The sequence below is a fragment of the Thermobia domestica genome, chromosome 4, assembly GCF_964235325.1.
Source record: "Thermobia domestica chromosome 4, izTheDome1.hap1.1, whole genome shotgun sequence".
NCBI lineage: Eukaryota > Metazoa > Arthropoda > Insecta > Zygentoma > Lepismatidae > Thermobia > Thermobia domestica.
The window spans coordinates 306,202,981-306,224,353 of record NC_137457.1 but is presented as its reverse complement, the minus strand read 5'-3'; the positions used below and the strand labels follow the sequence as shown (position 1 = coordinate 306,224,353).

Here is a 21,373-nt window from a genome sequence, read left to right as displayed (position 1 = left end):
ACATACATGGTTTTGGTGCCTTTATGTAGCAAAATACATCAAGCTTTTTACCTTATACCTAAAGAGGTTAATTGTGGCTTCCATTGGTGATGATGAGGCACACATCCCATCTGAAGTCGATTTCTTGCCACAAATTCTTTACGAAGAATTCTATCAGTCTCTTTCAATTCTTGCAAAATTTGTATTGTTTGAGATCCAACCGTTTTCTCAACACACACTAAACTGTCATGTGTAATGAGACGCCCAACTGTCGAGAAGCACGTCGGGTTGATTTTGTAGGATTGTTCACAGAGGTTTGTCTCACTTGCTCTACAACATCTTCAGACATATGGAGACGACCTGAAGATTTGTTGTGACTTAACGGACATCCAGTTTCAATAAAACACTTATGCCATTGATAAATAGTAGGCCTACTGGGAGGATCTTTACCATACATTGTACGAAAATTACGTTGCACAGTTGTCGCACATTTGCACTCTTCAAACCAGAACACACAGCTATCACGCTCGAGACCAGTAAAAGGCAGCCATCTTTGCTGCAATTGCCGCTAGCGCTTGCGGTGGCTTGTTTCCGAACTAATGTACTACGTAAGTCAAAACTTGATATGAGGCGCCTAGTATCAAAAACCGCCAAATCCATTTTTTTTAAAACCGAAATTGAGTTATATATCGCTTGTTATATGTTTGATTTAAAGGAATTCCACGGAAACAGAATTTTGTTTAAAAGCTTAATATATCATGCTAAAAAAACTAGTTCAAATATGGGACTTTGTACATGTGTATATCAAGGATGTTATAAAATAGAGGATCTGCTCATGCGTATCTTCAACATATGAACTCAATGAAGCCAAAAAACAAGCGAGCATCGTCTGATCCAGCACGTCTGATTGGCTACTCTTGTTTCCGCCATGATTGTTGGCTCAAAACATTGCGATCTTAGTGGCGCGGAGTGGGCAGAGTACGTGTGGCGAAGCTGTGACGTATGGCTTCACAATTTTGTTGTATGGGCAGATCCTCTGTTTTATAACATCCTTGGTGTATATGGAGCTTCACAGCACGTTTTGCGAGATTATTTGAAACTAAGCGAAATGAACGTGACGAATTTTCATACTAGGCGCCTCATATATTTTGCTACAAAATGACACCAAAACCATGTCTGAAAGATACATGTATAAATCAATATGAGTTTTCAAAGTTTGTAAAGTCCTCTTTGATACACCCAGTTACAATTTTATATATATATATATATATATATATATATATATATATATATATATATATATATATATATATATATATATATATATATATATATATATATATATATATATATATATATATATATATATATATATATATATATATAAAATTGTAACTGGAGAGATTTTTTAAAAGACAATCAAAACAAATGAACAAAGCAAACGAAGTCGCGCAGCTTTTAATTAATTAAACAAAAACACTCGCATTATTAGTGTTTGTCACGTGATCGACTGCTTTGTACTTCTTTGTTTATGTTGTTCTTTCTTATTTAGACCTTTGCTGTATTACAAGGTATCAAATTACAAAAGGCAATTTAAATTGTAATTAGAAAGAACGCACATAATACAAAATAAATACACACAAAAAAGATGGAAAAAAGCTTGTCGTTGATTCTCGGAATAGGTATTTGTTTCCTTGATGTATGGTGTTGTTAATACCAATTATTTCACACGGAACAAAATGATTTTATTTTATTTTCTAAATGGTGTGACAAATTTATTCAAGTATATTTAGCATGATGCTAAATTAAGTTTTTTCCTTGATGCATGGTGTTGTTAATGCCAATTATTTCACACGAAACAACATTATTTTATTATTATTTTTTTTAAATGGTGTGACAAATTTATTCAACTATATTTAACATGATGCTAAATTAAGTTTTTCCTTGATGCATGGTGTTGTTAATGCCAATTATTTCACATGGAACAACATGATTTTATTATTTAAAAAAATGGTGTGACAAATTTATTCAACTATATTTAGCATGATGCAAAATTAAGTTGTGAGGTTTTATCAAATAATACTTTTTAATTTTATGTGAAACTTCATATTCGGATATTTAAAAAATATTCAAAGATAAACCATAATTAAATCGCTTTCTCGCATTCGTAAATGTAGCAAACTCTATTTTTTAGAGATTGAGATTTTTGTTTTCAGTACGTAAAGTTAAGATTTGTTAAACTGCTGTCTCATACTCACAACGATACAAAAGTAGTCGGGTATATTTTCTATACGGTAAGATTTTTCAGTATGTAAAAATTTGAGACCTAGTTAAATCGCTTTCTCTCATCCATAAAAACAGAAAAGTTGTCAGATACATTTTGAACACGGTAAAAGTTTTTAGCATCTAAAAACTTGTGACCTAGTTAAATCGCTTTCACGCACCCACAAAGGTAGAAAAATATCAGGTATATTTTCGACAGGGTAAAATTTTTCAGTGCGTAGAATTTATACTTAATAGTGAGAGACTTGACGTTGTGAAAGAGTTCAAGACAGAGTGATCATTTTCTGGTCAAAATTCAAGCAATATTCTTAAAACAATCAGAGAATTGGCAACGTTTTACACTTATAAAAAACAAAAAAAAATCTCTAAAATAGTTGTGTACAAGAATATTACAAACAGATTATTAATAAGTTTTCATAAAATAGTGTATACCTTCCAACCCTTCCTATCCCTTATGATAGTTACAGTGTTACAATGGTAATGCCTTATGATAATTGTCTATCTTCCTTCTAACGTTGTAAAAGTTTACGGATGATATATTATTTTTTGGCAAAACTTTAAACAGGACTTCTGTTTGGAAATGTTTTACATTTATGAAAAATAAAACCGTATCTCGAAAATAGCTACAAGCAACAACGTTAGTGATAGGTGAGAAAACACTTTCATGAAAGGATGTGTTATGCCACATAATTTTGGCTAAGCCTTTTGAAAGGTAATAATTGTTTTTCCTCAATGTTGCAAGGTACACCGGTTGGTATAATATTTCTGATCAAACTTAAAGTGAGATTTTATTTTTTAAAAAATAACGAGACAATTTGCGATGTTTTATATTAATGAAAAACAAAAACTTATCTCTATAGCAGTCAAAAACAAAATTATGACTAGATAAGAACAAATTTTTATGAAAGGATGCATGAAGATAGATTTTCCTTTTGCTAAACGTTTGCTAAAGGTTAATAATTGTTCTCCCTTAATACTGTAAAGTGCTAAACTAGATAGTCTACTATGTTCTGCTGTAGAGTACTTTTTTCTGGTTGAAGCATGATGATCTTTCTAAAAGAGTACTAAATCAGATAATATACTATTTTGTGGCGAAACTTTTGAAGCACGATGATCCTTTTAAAAGAGTACTAAACCGCATAGTATACTATTTTCTAGCGAAACTTGAAGTATGATGATCCTTTTTTAAAAGTACAAACCGAATAGTATATTATTTTCTGGCGAAACTTGAAGCATTATGATCCTTTTAAAAAGCACTAAATCGGACAGTTTATTATTTTCTGGCGAAACCTGCAATATGGTGATCCTTTTTAAAAAGTACTAAATCGGACAGTATATTATTTTCTGGCGAAACTTGAAACATGATGATCCATTTAAAGGAGTTTAAATCGGACAGTATACTATTTTCTGGCAAAACCTGAAACATGATAATCCATTTAAAGGAGTACTCAATCGGACAGTATACTATTTTCTGGCGAAACCTGAAGCACGATTATCCTTTAAAAAGAGCACTAAATCGGTCAGTATACTATTTTCTGGCGAAACCTGAAGCACGATTATCCTTTAAAAAGAGCACTAAACAGGGTAATACACTCTTTTCTGGCGAAACTTGAAGCATGATTATTCTTTTTTAAAGATCAGAAAATTGGCAACGTTTTATATTAATGAAAAATAAACCTTATCTTTTAAAACAATTGCAAACAACATTATAACCAGACAAGAATGAAGTTTCATGAAACAATTATGAAGCAAGACCTTTTCTTGCTAAACTTTTTTTTTTTTAAAAAAAAAGTTAATAATTATTCTTCCTTAATGGTGTAAAATACACCGAATTTTATGGCGAAACTTGAAACGAATTTTTTGTTTTTTTAAAAAAAAAAAATCAGAGAATTGGCAACGTTTTACACTTACGAAAAACAAAATATTACCTCTAAAACAGTTGCAAACAATGTTATATCTTCATAACGCTACTATATTACAACATCTTCCGGTGTATATAAGACACACATCTCTGTCTGTGAATATAGTCCTAAAAGTTATTTTTTTAAAAATTGTTAGGTTACATCGTATATCGAAATTCATATTAAACAACTGAATTCATATTAAACGATGTACTAAATAGAACAATGTGTTACAATAGATCGACAGTGCAAAGCATAACTGGCCATCATATTTAAAGTTGTAGAATTTTTCAACCTTTATTTCATATGCTAAACGGTTCTATAAATAACAATGTATTAAATTTTACTAACTCGTTAAATTAGAGTAGTTAATCCACAACAAGTAGTAATTACACTGTAGTTATTTAAACGAGGAGTCAAAACATTTAACGACGCGTTAAATTTAACAATAATTTGATAAAACATGACATTAAATGGCATTTTCTTTTCTTTAATTTTTTTGTTTGGCCACAATCATTGCTTTAACCTTTAATAGAGTGTGCCTTATATACCGGGATATCTTTTACTTAACCCTGTAAATGATCTCGTACTTCATAATGGAACTTAACAACATTATAATCTGTGTAATACAGTTGATTTTAAAGGATTACAAATATCTTAAATTAACGGAAATATAACAACCTATCTTTAAGCACATGCCCCTAACAAAATGAAGAAGATATAGCTTACTCTTCAGATATAGGGTCTTCCCTACATTTCCCAAAACTTTTTTTTTTTAAATTTTACTGAATACTTTAAATACAATCAAGAATATCAAATCTTTGGAAAAAGAAGCGAGATACTATCTTTAAAACGCACTTAAAGAAACTGATATCTAGAAATAGATATTAGTTGCTGGTCTTTTTCTTAGTTTTGAAAACAAATGTATGGTATTTTGTAAATACAAATCCGCCTACTTCCCAAAATTGTCAAAAAGGTTTGTTACAATTGAGTTAAGCTTTCTGTAATTTGTAAATATCAATTGTCCTACTTTCCAAAATTATTAGTAATTATGTTATAATAGATCACTTCTTGCGTTTTGAAAACAAGGTATTAGATAATTTTATGCCATTTTGTAAATATCAATTTGACTACTTTCCAAAATTGTCAAAAAAGTTTGTTGTAATGGAGTGAAACCGTTTGAAATAGGTAAATATCAATTGTCCTACTTTTCAAAATTACTAGTAATTATGTTGTAATGGAGTCACTCCTTTAGTTTTGAAACCAGGATATTAGATCATTTTATTGTCATTTTCTAAATATCAATTTGTCTTCTTTCCAAAATTAACAAAAATTGACTTTAACCGTCTGAAATTTGTAAATATCTATTGTCCTACTATTCAAAATTATTTGTAATTATGTTGTAATGGAGTCACTCCTAGAGTTCCGAAAGCAGATAGCCTATATATCACTTTATGCCATTTTGTAAATATCAATTTAACTATTTTCCAAAATTGTCAAAAAATTGTTTGGAGTTGCAATTGAGTTAAACCGTTTGTAATTTGTAAATATCTGTATCCGTATTCCGCAATTAAATGTATCGGAAGAGTAAGCTAGTAATTAACTGAATAATTAAGAAATAGTTAATGAAACATGCGTTACTTACTTCCTTCTTGAAGGAGAAATCCGAGTTACTAAAAATAGTTGCAAAATTTATTATCGCAGAAAACACTTCCAATAACCGATAGACTGTGACGCACTTTTTGGAATTTAAATCAATCCAGATAAAGAAACACGCACACACAAATAAAATCACATGAAACACTTTTGCAGATTGCAATATAAATTACGTTGTGCTTGACACCTGTAGGTCATATTTAACACCTATTTATTATCACTTCAAGTAGTACGTATACAGAAATATAGATGGAAACACAACTACACAACACTAAATTTTCTTCGTAATACACTAGGGAGGGGGGTTAAAAGGGATTGAACAAATTAGTCAACAGGTATTTTGAATTTTCCACACTATTTTTGAACTTAATATATCTTCTAAAATAGTCAACATTCCTTTTACAATCACTACACAACAATTTTACTTTTTACTTCACAAAAAATTCTCTTAACACTACGTGCTCCTTATGTATTTATAATTTTCTTCAAGTAAACGACGTAACACTTCATCTTACAATATTCAATGGAGCTAAAAGGAAATTTTTTTTTCACATCAAATATATTTTCATCATCATCATATGTTACCCTAGAACACTTATGCGCACAAATTCATATTTATACACCATATCTATACGCGGCAGTTCGTAGATCGGTTCTCGGCAGAGTTACATTTCCGATTTTAAAACGTATTCATCTCGTTATGTAGATGCTATACAAAAAATTGATTTTCAACATTACGCAAAAAGTGAGCGATATGATGATTCTATTTGTAAAACAATTAGAAAACACGCCGCTTCTTTCTCTAAAGGAAACAATCCGATTGTAGATATATTTTATTATTATTTTAAATAAAGAAAAGAAAAGAAAAGCGTGCGTGTACACCGTGTTTCCTGAAGCTTGAATACTTTTCGGCGCCTAGAACTCGGTCTGCGCCTCTTTTTAACTACGTGCTCTCTCCTACCGGCAGCCAAGGGTGGTGCTAGTATGTTTCGCCAGCCTCCTCTCTGGAACAAACAGCGCTTTCTGCGCTACCAGCGCATGCGTCGCCCGATACTCGCTTTTCCTGGCGCGCGAGAAATCCACATCTACACATAAGCAGAGTTGCCAGTATCTACAACAATTATTGGATTCTACAAGATTTAGAAAAAATATCTATATTTTCAGTAATTTACAGCAGTATTTAATCATTCATTGTAATCAAAAGCGTATATGCTTTTTATCTCCCCATTTAGTCTTCCGTTAAGTTATAAAACATTAATTTATTGATTGAAGTGGATTCTTTAGGGAATTTTTTTAAATACATCTTTTGTTCACATTTTATTAAATTTTCTATAAAATATATTATAATCTGACTTTTGTGAGGTCAATTCAAAAGATTAATTTACTGGAGAGGTGAATTCTGTTCGTGCGATTTTTTTCCGAAAGACATCTAAATGATTTTGTTCAAATTTCATTACCAGCCCTGCAATATCATATATAATTCATTGTATCTATAATTCAGAAAGGGTAATTTACTAATAGGCATGATTTGTTTAGTACGATGCTTTTCAGATAAAGGCATTAATTTGGATTTTGTTCGTATGTAACATACAAGAGTAAGTCAAATATTATCCGCAATGTAAATATAACTTTTTTTTACATTGTTTATACCGACCTCTGTCCTCGTTTATTTTATTGTTATGCTGTTGTGATCATGCTATGAAAGTTTGATCCTAGTTCCTCCATTTGTCTTCCTTTTGTTGCAGATAGATCCAGGGGTAAAAGTGGATCTGAAAAGGTAGGGGGACGCATGACGTCACTCCGACCCCCATGCCTATCTTGTCCATTGTATTTTTTTTAGAAAGTGGGGCGCCACAGATATTTTCGGGAAGTGAGGGGACGACGTCACCCCGCGTTTCCCCCGCACTTTTACCCCTCTGGATAGATCCAGGCCCGTATCCACGGGGGGACAAGGGGGTCCGGGCCCCCCTCTAAACTTTGACTGGCCCCCATAAAATTTCACGGCAGGCTTGTAAATGAACTATAATATGGTGATGAAGTATAATTTGGGTCGGGCCCCCATTAACTTCTACCGGCCCCCCCCTAAATTTTTGGGCTGGCTACGGGTCTGGATAGATCATGACCGCTCCATTAGAAATTTGTACCAAAGAGGAATAACGAGCGATGGTCCGAGTTTTGAGGTTGGAAGGTGCATCAGAGACCGAAATCCATCAAATACTTTGGGCACAATACGGGAAGAGTGCCTTCCTGCAACGGAGTGTGCACGAATGGATTGAAAAACTCAAAAATGATAGCCACAAATGTTACGACCATCTACGGCTCTTTTCTCGTGTGTAACTATTTTTGACTATCTTGTGTGACTATTTTTGAATTTTTCAATCTATTTGTAGACACTCTGTTGCGGCAAGACACTGTTAACATATTATGCCGAAAGTCTTTGATGGATTGTGGCCCCTGATACACCTTCCGACCACAAAAACTGGATCACTGCTCGTTGTTCCTCTTTGGTGCAAACTTATAATGGAGCGCCCATGATCTATCTGCAACAAAAGGAAGGCAAATGGAGGAATTAGGACGAAACTTTCATACTTTCAAACTTGTACTGGAGCGGCCATGATCTATCAGCAACAAAAAGAAGACAAATGGAGGAATTAGGATCAAACATTCATACTTTCAAACTTGTACTGGAGTGGCCATGATCTATCAGCAACAAAAAGAAGACAAATGGAGGAATTAGGATCAAACTTTCATACTTTCAAACTTGTACTGGAGCGGCCATGATCTATCAGCAACAAAAAGAAGACAAATGGAGGAATTAGGATCAAACTTTCATACTTTCAAACTTGTACTGGAGCGGCCATGATCTATCAGCAACAAAAAGAAGACAAATGGAGGAATTAGGATCAAACTTTCATGCTTTCAAACTTGTACTGGAGTGGTCATGATCTATCAGCAACAAAAAGAAGACAAATGGAGGAATTAGTATCAAACTTTCACACTTTCAAACTTGTACTGGAGCGGCCATGATCTATCAGCAACAAAAAGAAGACAAATGGAGGAATTAGGATCAAACTTTCATACTTTCAAACTTGTACTGGAGCGGCCATGATCTATCAGCAACAAAAAGAAGACAAATGGAGGAATTAGGATCAAACTTTCATACTTTAAACCTTGTACAGGAGTGGCCATGATCTATCAGCAACAAAAAGAAGACAAATGGAGGAATTAGGATCAAACTTTCATAGCATGACTACAACAGCATAACAATAAAATAAACAAGGACAGAAGTCAGTATGAACAATGTAAGAAAAGTTATAGCTACATCGCGGATAATTTTTTTAACCCTCATATACTTCATTCAAAATAATCTATCTATATAAAATAGTAAGTCTACTGATTCACTTATCACCATATCTCCCAAACTCTTACGCGTAGGTTCATGTAATTTTGAATAAATATTCTCCTTTCGTCCAACACTGAATACAAGACTAGACTTTGTGGAACACAATTCCGAAGGGGGAAACGGGAGGATTTTTTTTTTTACAGCGATGCAATACAGATATCAAGGAGGCAATAGAGTTTTCTAGAAGGTAATAGATATTTCAAGGAGGCATTAGAGATATGAAGGAAGCAATAGATTTCTATGGGGCAACAGAGATTTCAACGAAGCAATAGAGATTCCAAGGAGGCAATAGACATATCAAAGAAGCAATAGAGATTTCAAGGAGGCAATAGAGATTTTAAGGAAGCAATAGAGATTTCTAGGGGGCAATAAAGGTTTCAAGGAAGCAATAGAGATTTCAAGGAGGCATTAGAGATTTGAAGGAAGCAATAGAGATTTCTAGGGGGCAATAAAGGTTTCAAGGAAGCAGTAGAGAATTCAAGGAGGCAATAGAGATTGTAAAAAGGCACCAGAGATTTTAAGAAGACTACAGATATTTAGGAGCGCCCCCAAAAACTTAAAGGAAAAACGGGACGCATATTTCCAAAATATAAAACAAAATAAAATAAAATAAAATCTAGAGACAGCAACACTGTTTTGTGTTGTGTGGGATCCTATGATGTAAAAAATGGGGCTCCTCCTGTTAGCTTTAGCTCCTTAAAATATTGCTGCTTATTTCTCTGAATAATGGGTGCCTACGTTATGCATGGACTTGTTTTGTTGCATGACACCATGTCAGCGCAAATGGATTTAGACACCCGTTAGGTCCATGAATTATCATATATATATATATCGTATATTCAACACAAAAAACAGAGATAATTTGTCATTGACAAAAGACAGCTCGACATATAACGGGCTCCATTGAATTCGAAAGTTTAGGGCCTCATCAAAACTAAATCCGGCTCTGTTTGGGTTGCAATAGATATTTCTATTGGGTAATAAAGGTTTCAAGGAGACAACAGAAATTTCAAGAAGGCAATAGAGATTTCTAGTAGGCAATCGAGATTTCAAAGAAGCAATACGGATTTTTATAATTTCGATTCAAATACGCATCTTAAGGAGAGGAAAGAGGTTCAAATACACCTTTCAAATATTTTCGATAAATCTACTTTTCCCGGGCGAAGAACGAACATTTCAGCTAAATTCTCTCTCTCTCTCTCTCTCTCTCTCTCTCTATATATATATATATATATATATATATATATATATATATATATATATATATATATATATATATATATACATATAGATATATAGATAGATAGATAGATAGATAGATAGATAGATAGATAGATAGATAGATAGATAGATAGATAGATAGATAGATAGATATAGATATAGATATATATAAGGGGAAATCCTCACTGACAGACTGACTGCATTATTTATCAACGTACAGGCCAAATCGCTTGAGTTAGAAACTTGAAATTTGGACAGAACAGAATTTGCTATATAAAGTCCCACCACAGATAAATTTTTGGAAATACGACAGGAAAGGGGAAAAGAAGGGGTTGAAATTGTTACATTAAAATGTCCATATCTCGGAATCTCTAGGGGACGCGGTGGCTCAGTGGTAGAGCGTTTACCTCTGGTGCATGTGGTCCTTGGTTCGATCCCAACTCGCGCCAAGTAAGCTTTGTGGTGAATAAACACTGTGTGCGTGGTTTTTTCGGGGTTTTCCCATTCCCTTCTACTTTCTTCATTTCATCATTTCATTCATTTCTCATTGTCACCGTCTTCTTTAGCCTACCTCGCATAAGCGTGGGACATAAAGCTTTCTTAAAGGAAAGGGAGGGGAAAGAGGGGTAGAAATTATTATCTTAAAATGTTCATATCTCGAAATCTCTGAATGTTTGAGACGTGGAATTAGGTATATGGACTTCTCATTTAAAATAATTAGAAACATATTTCAGATCATTGATATTTGACCTAGAGAGGAAGAAAATGGGGTGAAAAGGGAGTGGGATGATAATTATTATAATAAGTTGTTCATACCTTGGAATCTCTTAAAGCTAGAGACATAAAATTAGGTATTTGGATTTGTCATTTAAAATAATTAGACACGTGTTTCACCGTTTTCTTTTTAAAATATTTGACCTAGAAGAGAAGAAAAAGGTGGGAAGAAAATGGGTGGGGCTACAACTGTTATAATTGGATGGCCATATAAAGAAATTTTAAGGCTAGAGACATGAAATCTGGTATTTAGTTTTTCCATTTAAAATAATTAAAGGCGTGTTCAAGGTGGATCACCACCCGGAAGTCAGTACATATTTTAGCTCGTTCCCTTAACTACTGCGCAATGAAACGTTACGTATTATAAATATTTTACTATAAGATAGAGTTATGTTTCAGCTACAAGACACCGATTCATTTGGTTGTGTCTTCTGATATCGAAAAATGTAACAAATAAAAGAAAATATTTGATTCGTTTTACAATAAGCACACAAGATGGCACTTACAGTTAGATCTTACGAGAACTGCTTAGTTTTATGAAATGTTCATTTGTATATGTAAAGTATTTTAAAGTAACGATCTTATTACGAAATAGATATTCTTTGACCGTTATTCGTGTTATATTTCACATTTTATTTAAATATTAATTTACATTTAAGGAAATAGATTTTGAGAAGAAATTTGCGCAGAACGCCGTAATGCGTTGTTGCCAAATCTGTACTTTACTGTGGTATTCACAATAAGAAAATTCCTGGATTCTAGCGTTGCAAATTGAGAAGCAAAACTTAGCTATGAATTGCGGTAAGGGTCGAAAACTAATTTTACCAGTAAGTATTCAAGCAGAATTTCATGATTACTTCCTTTATTGACAGTATCTGGCTACGCAGCACTATTCAAGCAGCGTTTAGCATAGCACCGAGAACACCTAGTGATCCACCTTAAGTGTTTTTCATATTTCCCTTAGAAGGGAAGAAAAACGGAGGACGAAAAAGAGTGGGGTTGCAATTGTTATTACAGTTGATACAAGTTGACCATATCTCGAAATCCTTTAAGATTAGGGACATGAAAATTTGGTAGTAAGACTTCTCATTTAAAATAATTAAAGACGTGTTTTAGCGCCATTTGATATTTCTTTTGCCTACAAAGGAAGAAAAAAAGTGGACATTATAATTATGATAATAAAGATGGTCATATCTCGATATCCCTTAAGATTAAGGATATGTGAAGATCAAGTCCTTAGGCCGAACAAATCCGGGAGTTTGAGGACGAGGTGCACCGCTAGCTGAGTATTGGTAATGTAGGCCCTATAAATATTGGAAAGTAGGACCAGAGTGCGGAGCTGGGTCCCATTGTTCTTTATTTTGGGGCCTTTTTCTCTATTCTGGTTATATATTTCCTATTTATCACCCCACCGATCTATATCAAAGTTTCGACATAGATGAGGTTCGGCCCTGGAATGGCTTTTATTATTTCACTTTGACGGTGCAACATAGAGGGGACGGCGAGGAGGAAGATATTTAAAAATGATCGAAAATGACCGATATTAGTGCCGATAGTTATCTGGATTGTTGAGATGAAAAGCGGCACTTCCGATGCCGATTAAATCAAAAATTCAACCCTTTTATGTTCAAAATGAAACGTAATTCTCCCCGTGCGAAGAACGGTTATTCTGCTAGTAAATGAATAAAAAGTTTTATATGAGTGATAAATTCCTTGTTACTTTCCAGGAATTTTATTTACCAAAAATCCCTTTCGTGTGTCCGTCCGACTGGGAGACAACAATCTAAAGAATTACTTTTATGAATCACCATGAATTTTGACCAGGGTGTACAGGGTCAAATGTTAGGAACCGAATTCGATGATGGGAAGATATTCAAACCGGAAGTGGTAAAAAAATCAACCACTTCCGGTTTTAACGTTGGTCAATATAGATAGCGAGAAGTGGTTTCCTGCAATTCATTAAACACTCCAAGGATACATTTAATTTTTATCCATAACATTCGACTACAACCGGAAGTGATGGATATCGGCGACAATTTCCGGTTTCGATATTGATGAACATGGAACAGAAGACGATAAGAAATAGCGAGAAACGTGTTTTTTTTCTGGGAATTGATTTAGCATTCTAAGAATATATACCATTTTCTCTCTCATAACCCTCTATTCAAACCGGAAGTGGCAGGAATCAACCACTTCCGGTTTTAACGTTGATCATTATAGGATAGAAACTGTAATAGGTGGAGAGAACCGTTTTCTGTAATCAATTAAGCGTCCCAAGAATATAATTCATCTCCACTCTAATATCTCTACTAAAACCCTAAGTGGTAGATATCTATCATCACTTCCGGTTTCAAGAAATGAATTGAGAAAATATCACGCTATACAAACCAAACTCCCTTACGTGGTATACACATGACACTGTTATTTGTTGCTTATATGGTATAATAGTTTATATAATATTGAAGAGTGTAATATGAGCCCGTACTCCTTAAGGCACTAAATACAAGGGTCTCTCTATTTTTATTGCTTTTGAGACCTTCTTTTTGGTACATTTTTTTTTCTAGCAATACAATAAAAAATAATAAATAGTTTGTATTGAGATGATCCTATGCCAAATATTTTCCATATGATAATTTTAACTTATACGAGGATTGCACTGAAAGTTTAGAGAATCACATACTGGGAACCAGGGGTAAAAGTGGATCTAGAAAGGTAGGGGAACGCATGAAGTCATACCATCCCATTTGCCTATCTTTGCCCATTATAATTTTGTAGGAAGTGGGGCAACGCCATAGATATTTTATAGAAGCGGGGGGACGACATCTCCCCACGTTCCCCCTCACTTTTACCCCTAATTGGGAACAATGCAATCAGTTAGATTTCACTGTAGTTATACACTGTCATCTTTGTTCACTCTAAATGCAAAACTGTATATAAAACTCGGAATCTTTGTCGTTCCAGGACACCAGTTTGAAGTGACGTGGTTGTGATCAAAAATGTACGTGACCAAAGAGCGCTTCCATGCCATGATTTATTACGATTTTCGCCAAGGGTGAACACAGCAAGAGTGTGTTCGTCGAATGACTGCTACTTTTCTTGACGAAACCCCATCCCAGATGACAATTTACAGGTTGTTTCAGGAATTCAGATGTAGTCGGGTCAGCCTGAATGACGATCGCGCAGGTCGTCCATCGACAACCGGTATGCCTAAAAAACATTGAAACTGATCGTGAATTAATTAACACTGAGCGACAAGTGATTTATCGCGAAATTCAGGGGACCTAGGTATTTGCATGAGCCAAATACAAACAATATTGCATAATCATTTAGGTGTGAAAAATAACTTTGCACTCCCTGGACCCAACACAATTTTATTCAAGCACAAAAAGACGCCCGTATGAAGTGGTGCAAATCTATGTCGAAACGATTCAAGTCTGATCATCTAATTTGGTATTCAACATGGTAAAAGGTGATGAAACATGTGTTTACGCATATGAACCGGAAACAAAGCGAGGACTTGCTGTGTGGGTGTTCCGCTCTGAACCTAAACCAACTGAAGTAGTCCGTGCACACAGTGTCTTCAAACAAATGACTGCATCATATTTTCGTAAAACAGGTAATATTGCAACTGTCCCATTGGAGGATCGTAGAATACTCAAAGCAGAATGGTACACAACCATATGTCTACCAGAAATACTGAATGTGAGCCGATAGTCCAACCCCAACCGTCGAATTATTCTGTATCATGACAATGCAAGCTCGCACACAGCACAAGTGATTTTCTGGACCAGGAAAACGCTGAAATCATGACACATTCGGCTTATTCCTCTGATTTAGCCCCAGTGTTTTTTTTTCGTTCAAAACAATCAAGAGCATATTGCTTGGGAAGCGCTTTTACACTTTAGAAGAAGCCATCGAGGCATACAAACTGCATGTTTCACAGGTACCAACTTCGTACTGGCATAACTGTTTCAAAATATAGTTCTATCACATGAAACAATGCATTGCTGCATAGGGGAGTACTTTGGAAAGCAAGAAGAAAAATTGTGTTATTTTGATGTTCTTGCGTTCTATTATTTTACAGAAATCCTCAGTACAACCCTCGTATACAATGTATGTATCAATGTCTGAACGATTTATACAATTTAAAATAGTTATCCTTCAATACATATATTGGTAATTATGTCAAGAAGCCTACATTCATATCTTTGTTATCAGTTAAATAATTAACACGGACTATGAAACAAAACCATGAAGGCTAATTCTTTTACAACATGTTAACATAGAAAAATTAATGCTTAAAACTTCAGTTTATGTTGTGCTTAATTAACAATCTTATAGCACCACGCAGGCTATGAAAAATTACATCAAATAGAGGCCCATCTAACGACAATACATACATTTTTTAATATATATATATATATATATATATATATATATATATATATATATCATTCAGCTAAAACTAAATAACAAATGCTTACCTGTGAAGAAGATATACTCTGTAACAAAGATATCGGAGAAGAATACGGAATATCATACTCACCTAAAAAGAAAAAGAAAACATGTCATTAGGACTTTTGGCCAAGTAATTTGATATGAGGTCAATAGGCCCAAGGAGTGGCGTATTTAAGGGGAAGGGGCTTCCGGGCTTAAGCCCCTCCCGAAGTTTTATTTACTATATTTAAGTAAATGGAATACCTTGTAGAATTTTCACATTTCCAGAAATAAAGTTGACAAAGCTCTCTCTCTCCCGAAACAAAACCGTAAATACGCCACTGGGCCCAAGTAAGTATATTTCTGGTATAAACTATGGAAGGAAGTATATATACTGGATTTTTTTTTTTACATACTAGCGAAACCTGCGCTTCCTACACAGCGCATCATTCACATATGAGCATGAATCTCCTTGTCATTTCCCACAACATCTGTACATGTTCCTTTACAGACACAAGTGAAGGACGTCTTGATAAAAATCGGCAAGGGGTATCATACAAGGGAGATTTTTTTCGATTATCTTTTCAATATCTCGCATCGTTTGCAAGATTTGAGCTTACTTCCGGTTGACTTTCTAATTCATGTATGATCAGTGTTTTCTTTCTTGTTACATGCAGTATGTAATAAGCAAATACATTACACACACAATTAATTATAATGTCAGTGATACATGGTGTTCATTGGGCAAAACACTCCAAACAATAAAGATTCATCTTAGATTGGAGAAATTGTTATCCTCCATTTTTCATTATCATTTGGTCATGAAACAAACGCCTGAGAGGTATGCAACCCCCATATAAATTATGTTGTGTTGGAATGTATAATACGTAGGATATGATGCTTCACTTTTTAATATTTCAATACTTCCAGTGTGCCAATAAAAATGTAATAAAGAAATAACGGCCATTAAAAAAGAAACACTCAATTAGAACTAAACAAGCTACACAAAATTTGCAATCGATCAGTGAAAACGGTATCTTTCCAGAGTTTGTGGTTTCCCATATATTATTGTGAAAAGAATTGGCCCACAAACATATAAACTTTTCTCAACCACAAATATATAAATCTAATATTTTAATATATAGACAAACACTATGTCCATTTTGTTACTAACTACTATTGCAAGTGAAATAGTGCAATGGTGGCGAAACGGATAGCTTATGGGGCGAAGTGGGTGCACTATAATAACATTAAAATTACATATTCTAATACTGCTACACACATACTTACTGTATCCTAGATGCATTCAGAAAAATCCGTTCTCCGGACAGCCGTATATTGTACAAATAGGCTATACGGAATCCTCTTGCTTACTACAGAAATCAGTACGAAGCATACGTTATCCATATGCTAATTAGGCATTGCTCTTAGATGTTACATCATGCCGTTGCAGGATGTCTGATATCTAACAGTCTTCCTTATATTACATACATATATGTATGTTTCCTTCGTCAGCTATATACGTCCATTTGTATGTGAGATCCTGACCGCCTATATTGTTTCATACGGAAAGTACGTATAGATGGAACACTTATACAAAACAGGAGCGGATCCAGGCGGGCGATCGGAGCAATCGCCCCCTCCCCCCCAGAAGAGGAAATTTTCTTATTTTATATATAAATAAAACCCATCCCAGAGTTTGGAGCTCTTAAAACTGGCTCTAACATGTAAGTAGCAGTAGTACAAGCAATCACCCCCCCCCCCTCCCTCCAGAAGTCCATCCTGGATCCGCCCGTGATACAGAAAATATTACAAAACACGTATTTTCAGTTATACGTCTGCTGTGCGTTAAGTCCAAAGACTGCTACAAGATTTAAAAATGTAACATACGATTTTACGTACGCCACATACAATTTTTTTTTCTCAGTGTGTACTGTGAACTTTGAAAACACATTTTCAGGGAAGTAAAATTCATTTGTAAAAGGTTACTATTTCAATGGGAAACGATTTGAATGTTTGGATAGATAATTTAGATAGAAGTAAAAGCCAGAAATGGTCTTGTTTTTACTATACACGTTTGCAGAAACGATAAAAAGTGCATGTATTTGTGATAGATTTAACTAAAATAAAACCTCGCCTGTTTGGAAAGTAGATAAATTGCTTTTTTGTCTGTTTGTTTAAGGTCTTAATTATAGTAAAAACCTCTTGCAATGACAGCAATAAAATATCTATTGACTACATATGTAGACTCGATCTCAACGCATTACATAAATTAACTCGTCTGTATGAGAAACACAAACACAACATTCATGATGTCAAGCATTTGGTATGTTTTAACATGTTAATTTATTTCTTTTAGGTACTCGTATGTATCTATACTCTGTGATCATTTCAGTTTTCCTCGAGGGGAGAACTTTTAATACACGGAGGTGAATGTAGTACTGGGAAAATGTTAGCAACCTACGTGGGTACGAACGGAGATATGCCACGAGAGGGGTATTTTTTTTTCCGCAGGCCACTCCCTAACATCAGCACTATACCCAATTATCTATCTATATATAAAGGTCACCAAGAAAGTTCTTTCGCTTTTGTGGAGGTCTGTGTTTAATTGGCTCTCACATCTTGAGTTGAACGCAAATGGAGGTATGGTGAAGGTAAGTTGTTAGTGTGGCTATATCAAACATACTACCTGGTTGTGGCAGTTCAACTACACCGTGAGCTTGCGTAAGGACAGAATGAATATAGGACCTGCATAGAGCGTCATAAGGGCGTGTATGCTGTACCAGTTCAAACTGGGGGCAAACGCCGCTGCAGGGGGGGGGGCGGAAGATATACGAGATCTTTGGTGAAGATGTCGTGACTATGCTGACAGTGCAGCGATGGTTTAACAAATTTAAGTATGGTGACGAAACACTCGAAGACTCGCCACGTGCCAGAAGACCAACACATGCACAAAATGAAGATGTTCAGACAGCAATTGAGGCGAACAGTGGGTAGACATGTGAGAAACTGGGACTACAATTCAGTGTGAGTGGAGAAACCACTCGGCAGCACCTCCAGCAACTTCGGAAGCACTACAAGTTTGGTCGATGAGTCCCACATGATTTGACTCCGGGCCAGGAGGCAACGCGAGCAGACACCTGTGTTTCTTTGCTGTCTCGTCTGAGGAAGGAGCCACTTCTGGACAGCGTGTTGACATGTAATGAGAAGGGGCCCTGTACGAAGCTCCACGGTGCTGTCATCATTGGTTATCATCCCACGAACAGGTTCCAAAAAAACGAAACCAGCACTGCACCAGAAGAAGGTCCTCATGTGTGTTCGGTGGACTGATTGCGGCATCGTGCATCGAGAATTGCTACCAGCTGATCAGAGCATCAATGCAACTGTGTACTGTCAACAGTTGAGCCATATTCAAGAAAAACTCAGAACTCTGGAGCCAGCAGTTCTGAATCGCAAAGGGGTCCTCCTGTTACAGGACAACGCTAAGCCCACGTGGCTAGGATGACCCGGGACACCATTCTGCGCCTTGGATGTGAAACACTATTGCTTCGCCATACTCTCCGGACATTGCACCGTCCGATTATCACCTGTTCTATTTCTTGGACAAGCACCTTAGAGGAAGCCAGTTCAAATCCGTAGTTGAGGTGCAAAATGCACTTGATACCTTCTTCGCTTCACGGCCCATCAAGTTCTACCGCGCTGGAATCAATGGCCTTCCAGAATGTTGGCAGAAGGTCATTGATGCTGATGGGGGACTATTTTTTTATCTTCCAGGTATGTCTTAGGTGGCATATCGAAGTTCGAAAGTGGTGGGTGAAAAAGCGACAGAACTTTCTTGGTTACCTTTATACAAGGAGGATCAGCAACTACGTTTACAAGGTCGGTATTTCTAGAGTTTGGTCTGTTGCAGTCCGGTAATTTTAATACATGGAGTTGGCAACTATGCAGAGTTTAAACCACTTGCCACCTACGGCACTAGTTACAAGCACTAGCTATACTATATATAGAGTATTTTCGTTTCGGAACTGCTTCTACGATAGAACCTATCAATGCTAATCGTTACTATATCTAACTATATCGAAACTCTTCCTGAATAACTATATGTCAAGAGCTGTGTTCTATTGTGGAACAAATGATAGATTTTACTTAGCGTATACAAGTTCTAAGTTATTTCAATATTCCAAAAGAACAAAGCATAATTTCATACTCAGTTTGCAAAGTAAAACTTCATTTGCGTTTGCTTTATAAAAGATCAGCAAGTTATGATGTATTACTGGATTTTTGTGTCGGATACTATAACGCAAATAACGTCCGTCAAGCTGGCCCGCACAAATTTCATATTCAAACTAAAACAGTACCAAAAATTTGTACCCAATATGTACCAATTTGTACCACTAAAATTAGAATTTGTACCCACACCAATTTCGAAAAAATTGAACTTTTGATGGCGGGCCAGCTTGACGTCAAGCTGACCCGCACTATTTATTTTTGTTTCCAATTCGAACAAAAAGATACCAAAAATTTGTACCCAATATGTACAAATTTGTACCACTAAAATTAGAATTTGTACCCCCACCAATTTCGAAAAAATTGAATTTCTGATGGCGGACCAGCTTGACGTCAAGCTGGCCCGCACAATTTGTTTTTCTTTCCAATTCGAACAAAAACGATACGGAAAATTTGTACCCAATATGTACCAATTTGTACCACTAAAATTAGAATTTGTACCCACACCAATTTCGAAAAAATTGAACTTTTGATGGCGGGCCAGCTTGACGTCAAGCTGACCCGCACAATTTATTTTTGTTTCCAATTCGAACAAAAAGATACGAAAAATTTGTACCCAATATGTACAAATTTGTACCACTAAAATTAGAATTTGTACCCCCCAATTTCGAAAAAGTGAATTTCTGATGGTGAGTCAGCTTGATGTCAAGCTGGCCTGCACAATTTATTTTTCTTTCCAATTCGAACAAATACAAAACCAAAAATTTGTACCCAATATGTACGAATTTGTACCACTAAAATTAGAATTTGTACCCCCCAATTTCGAAAAAGTGAATTTCTGATGGTGAGTCAGCTTGACGTTAAGCTGGCCCGCACAATTTATTTTTTTTTCAATTCGAACAAAAAGGGCACCAAAAATTTGTACCGAATATGTACCGAAATGACGAAATGGTTTCGAGGGCCGGATTTTGTCAGGGGCCTGCATTTAACCGTAATTAAAACCTAAAGTGTATCTACAATAGTTGTAATAATTTTAACTAGATACTTAGTGTCCCCCGGAACTCTGATATGTTTTTAGTGGCTGACAGTTTTCCAGACATGTTTTTAGAGGCATTTGGACCCCGGAGCTCTGTGAGTGCCTCCGGAGGAGACCAGAATAATACGTCTATAATATAATAATAAATAGAACAGTACCATGTGAAAATAATAAGTGTTCCTCCGAATACTGTTGAGCCTCCCCCCCGAACATTATTTTCTGAAATAAACACTGCTGAGTGTCTGTTAGTATGTCCGAATGTTCTTACATAGACTGGTGTCTGTACTACTAATAATTATGTATTCTGCGCATAACTTCGCATGTTCTATTGAACGTATCATTTAACTTGGGAAAATAACTAAGTTAAAAATAATAATTTCGCTCTATTATAAGGCCAATCAGGAACAAAAAGAAAGAAAATACATCTACCACGTCTAAACTACTAAACAGATTGAT

General features: G+C 35.3%; 1 protein-coding gene and 1 non-coding gene across 2 annotated transcripts in view; one reads left to right on the top strand and one right to left on the bottom strand.

Moving 5' to 3' along the window:
• Positions 1 to 5,953, bottom strand: part of LOC145684280 (disks large 1 tumor suppressor protein-like) — a gene marked incomplete in the record, with an annotated part of 1,496,324 nt that extends 1,490,371 nt beyond the window's left edge. Inside the window, 1 exon segment of the mRNA XM_081756423.1 lies at positions 5,809 to 5,953.
• A 4,866-nt stretch (positions 5,954 to 10,819) lies between these two features.
• TRNAQ-CUG (transfer RNA glutamine (anticodon CUG)) lies at positions 10,820 to 10,892 on the top strand. The gene has a single exon. It is a non-coding gene; the product is annotated as a tRNA-Gln (tRNA).
• Positions 10,893 to 21,373: the final 10,481 nt, after the last annotated feature.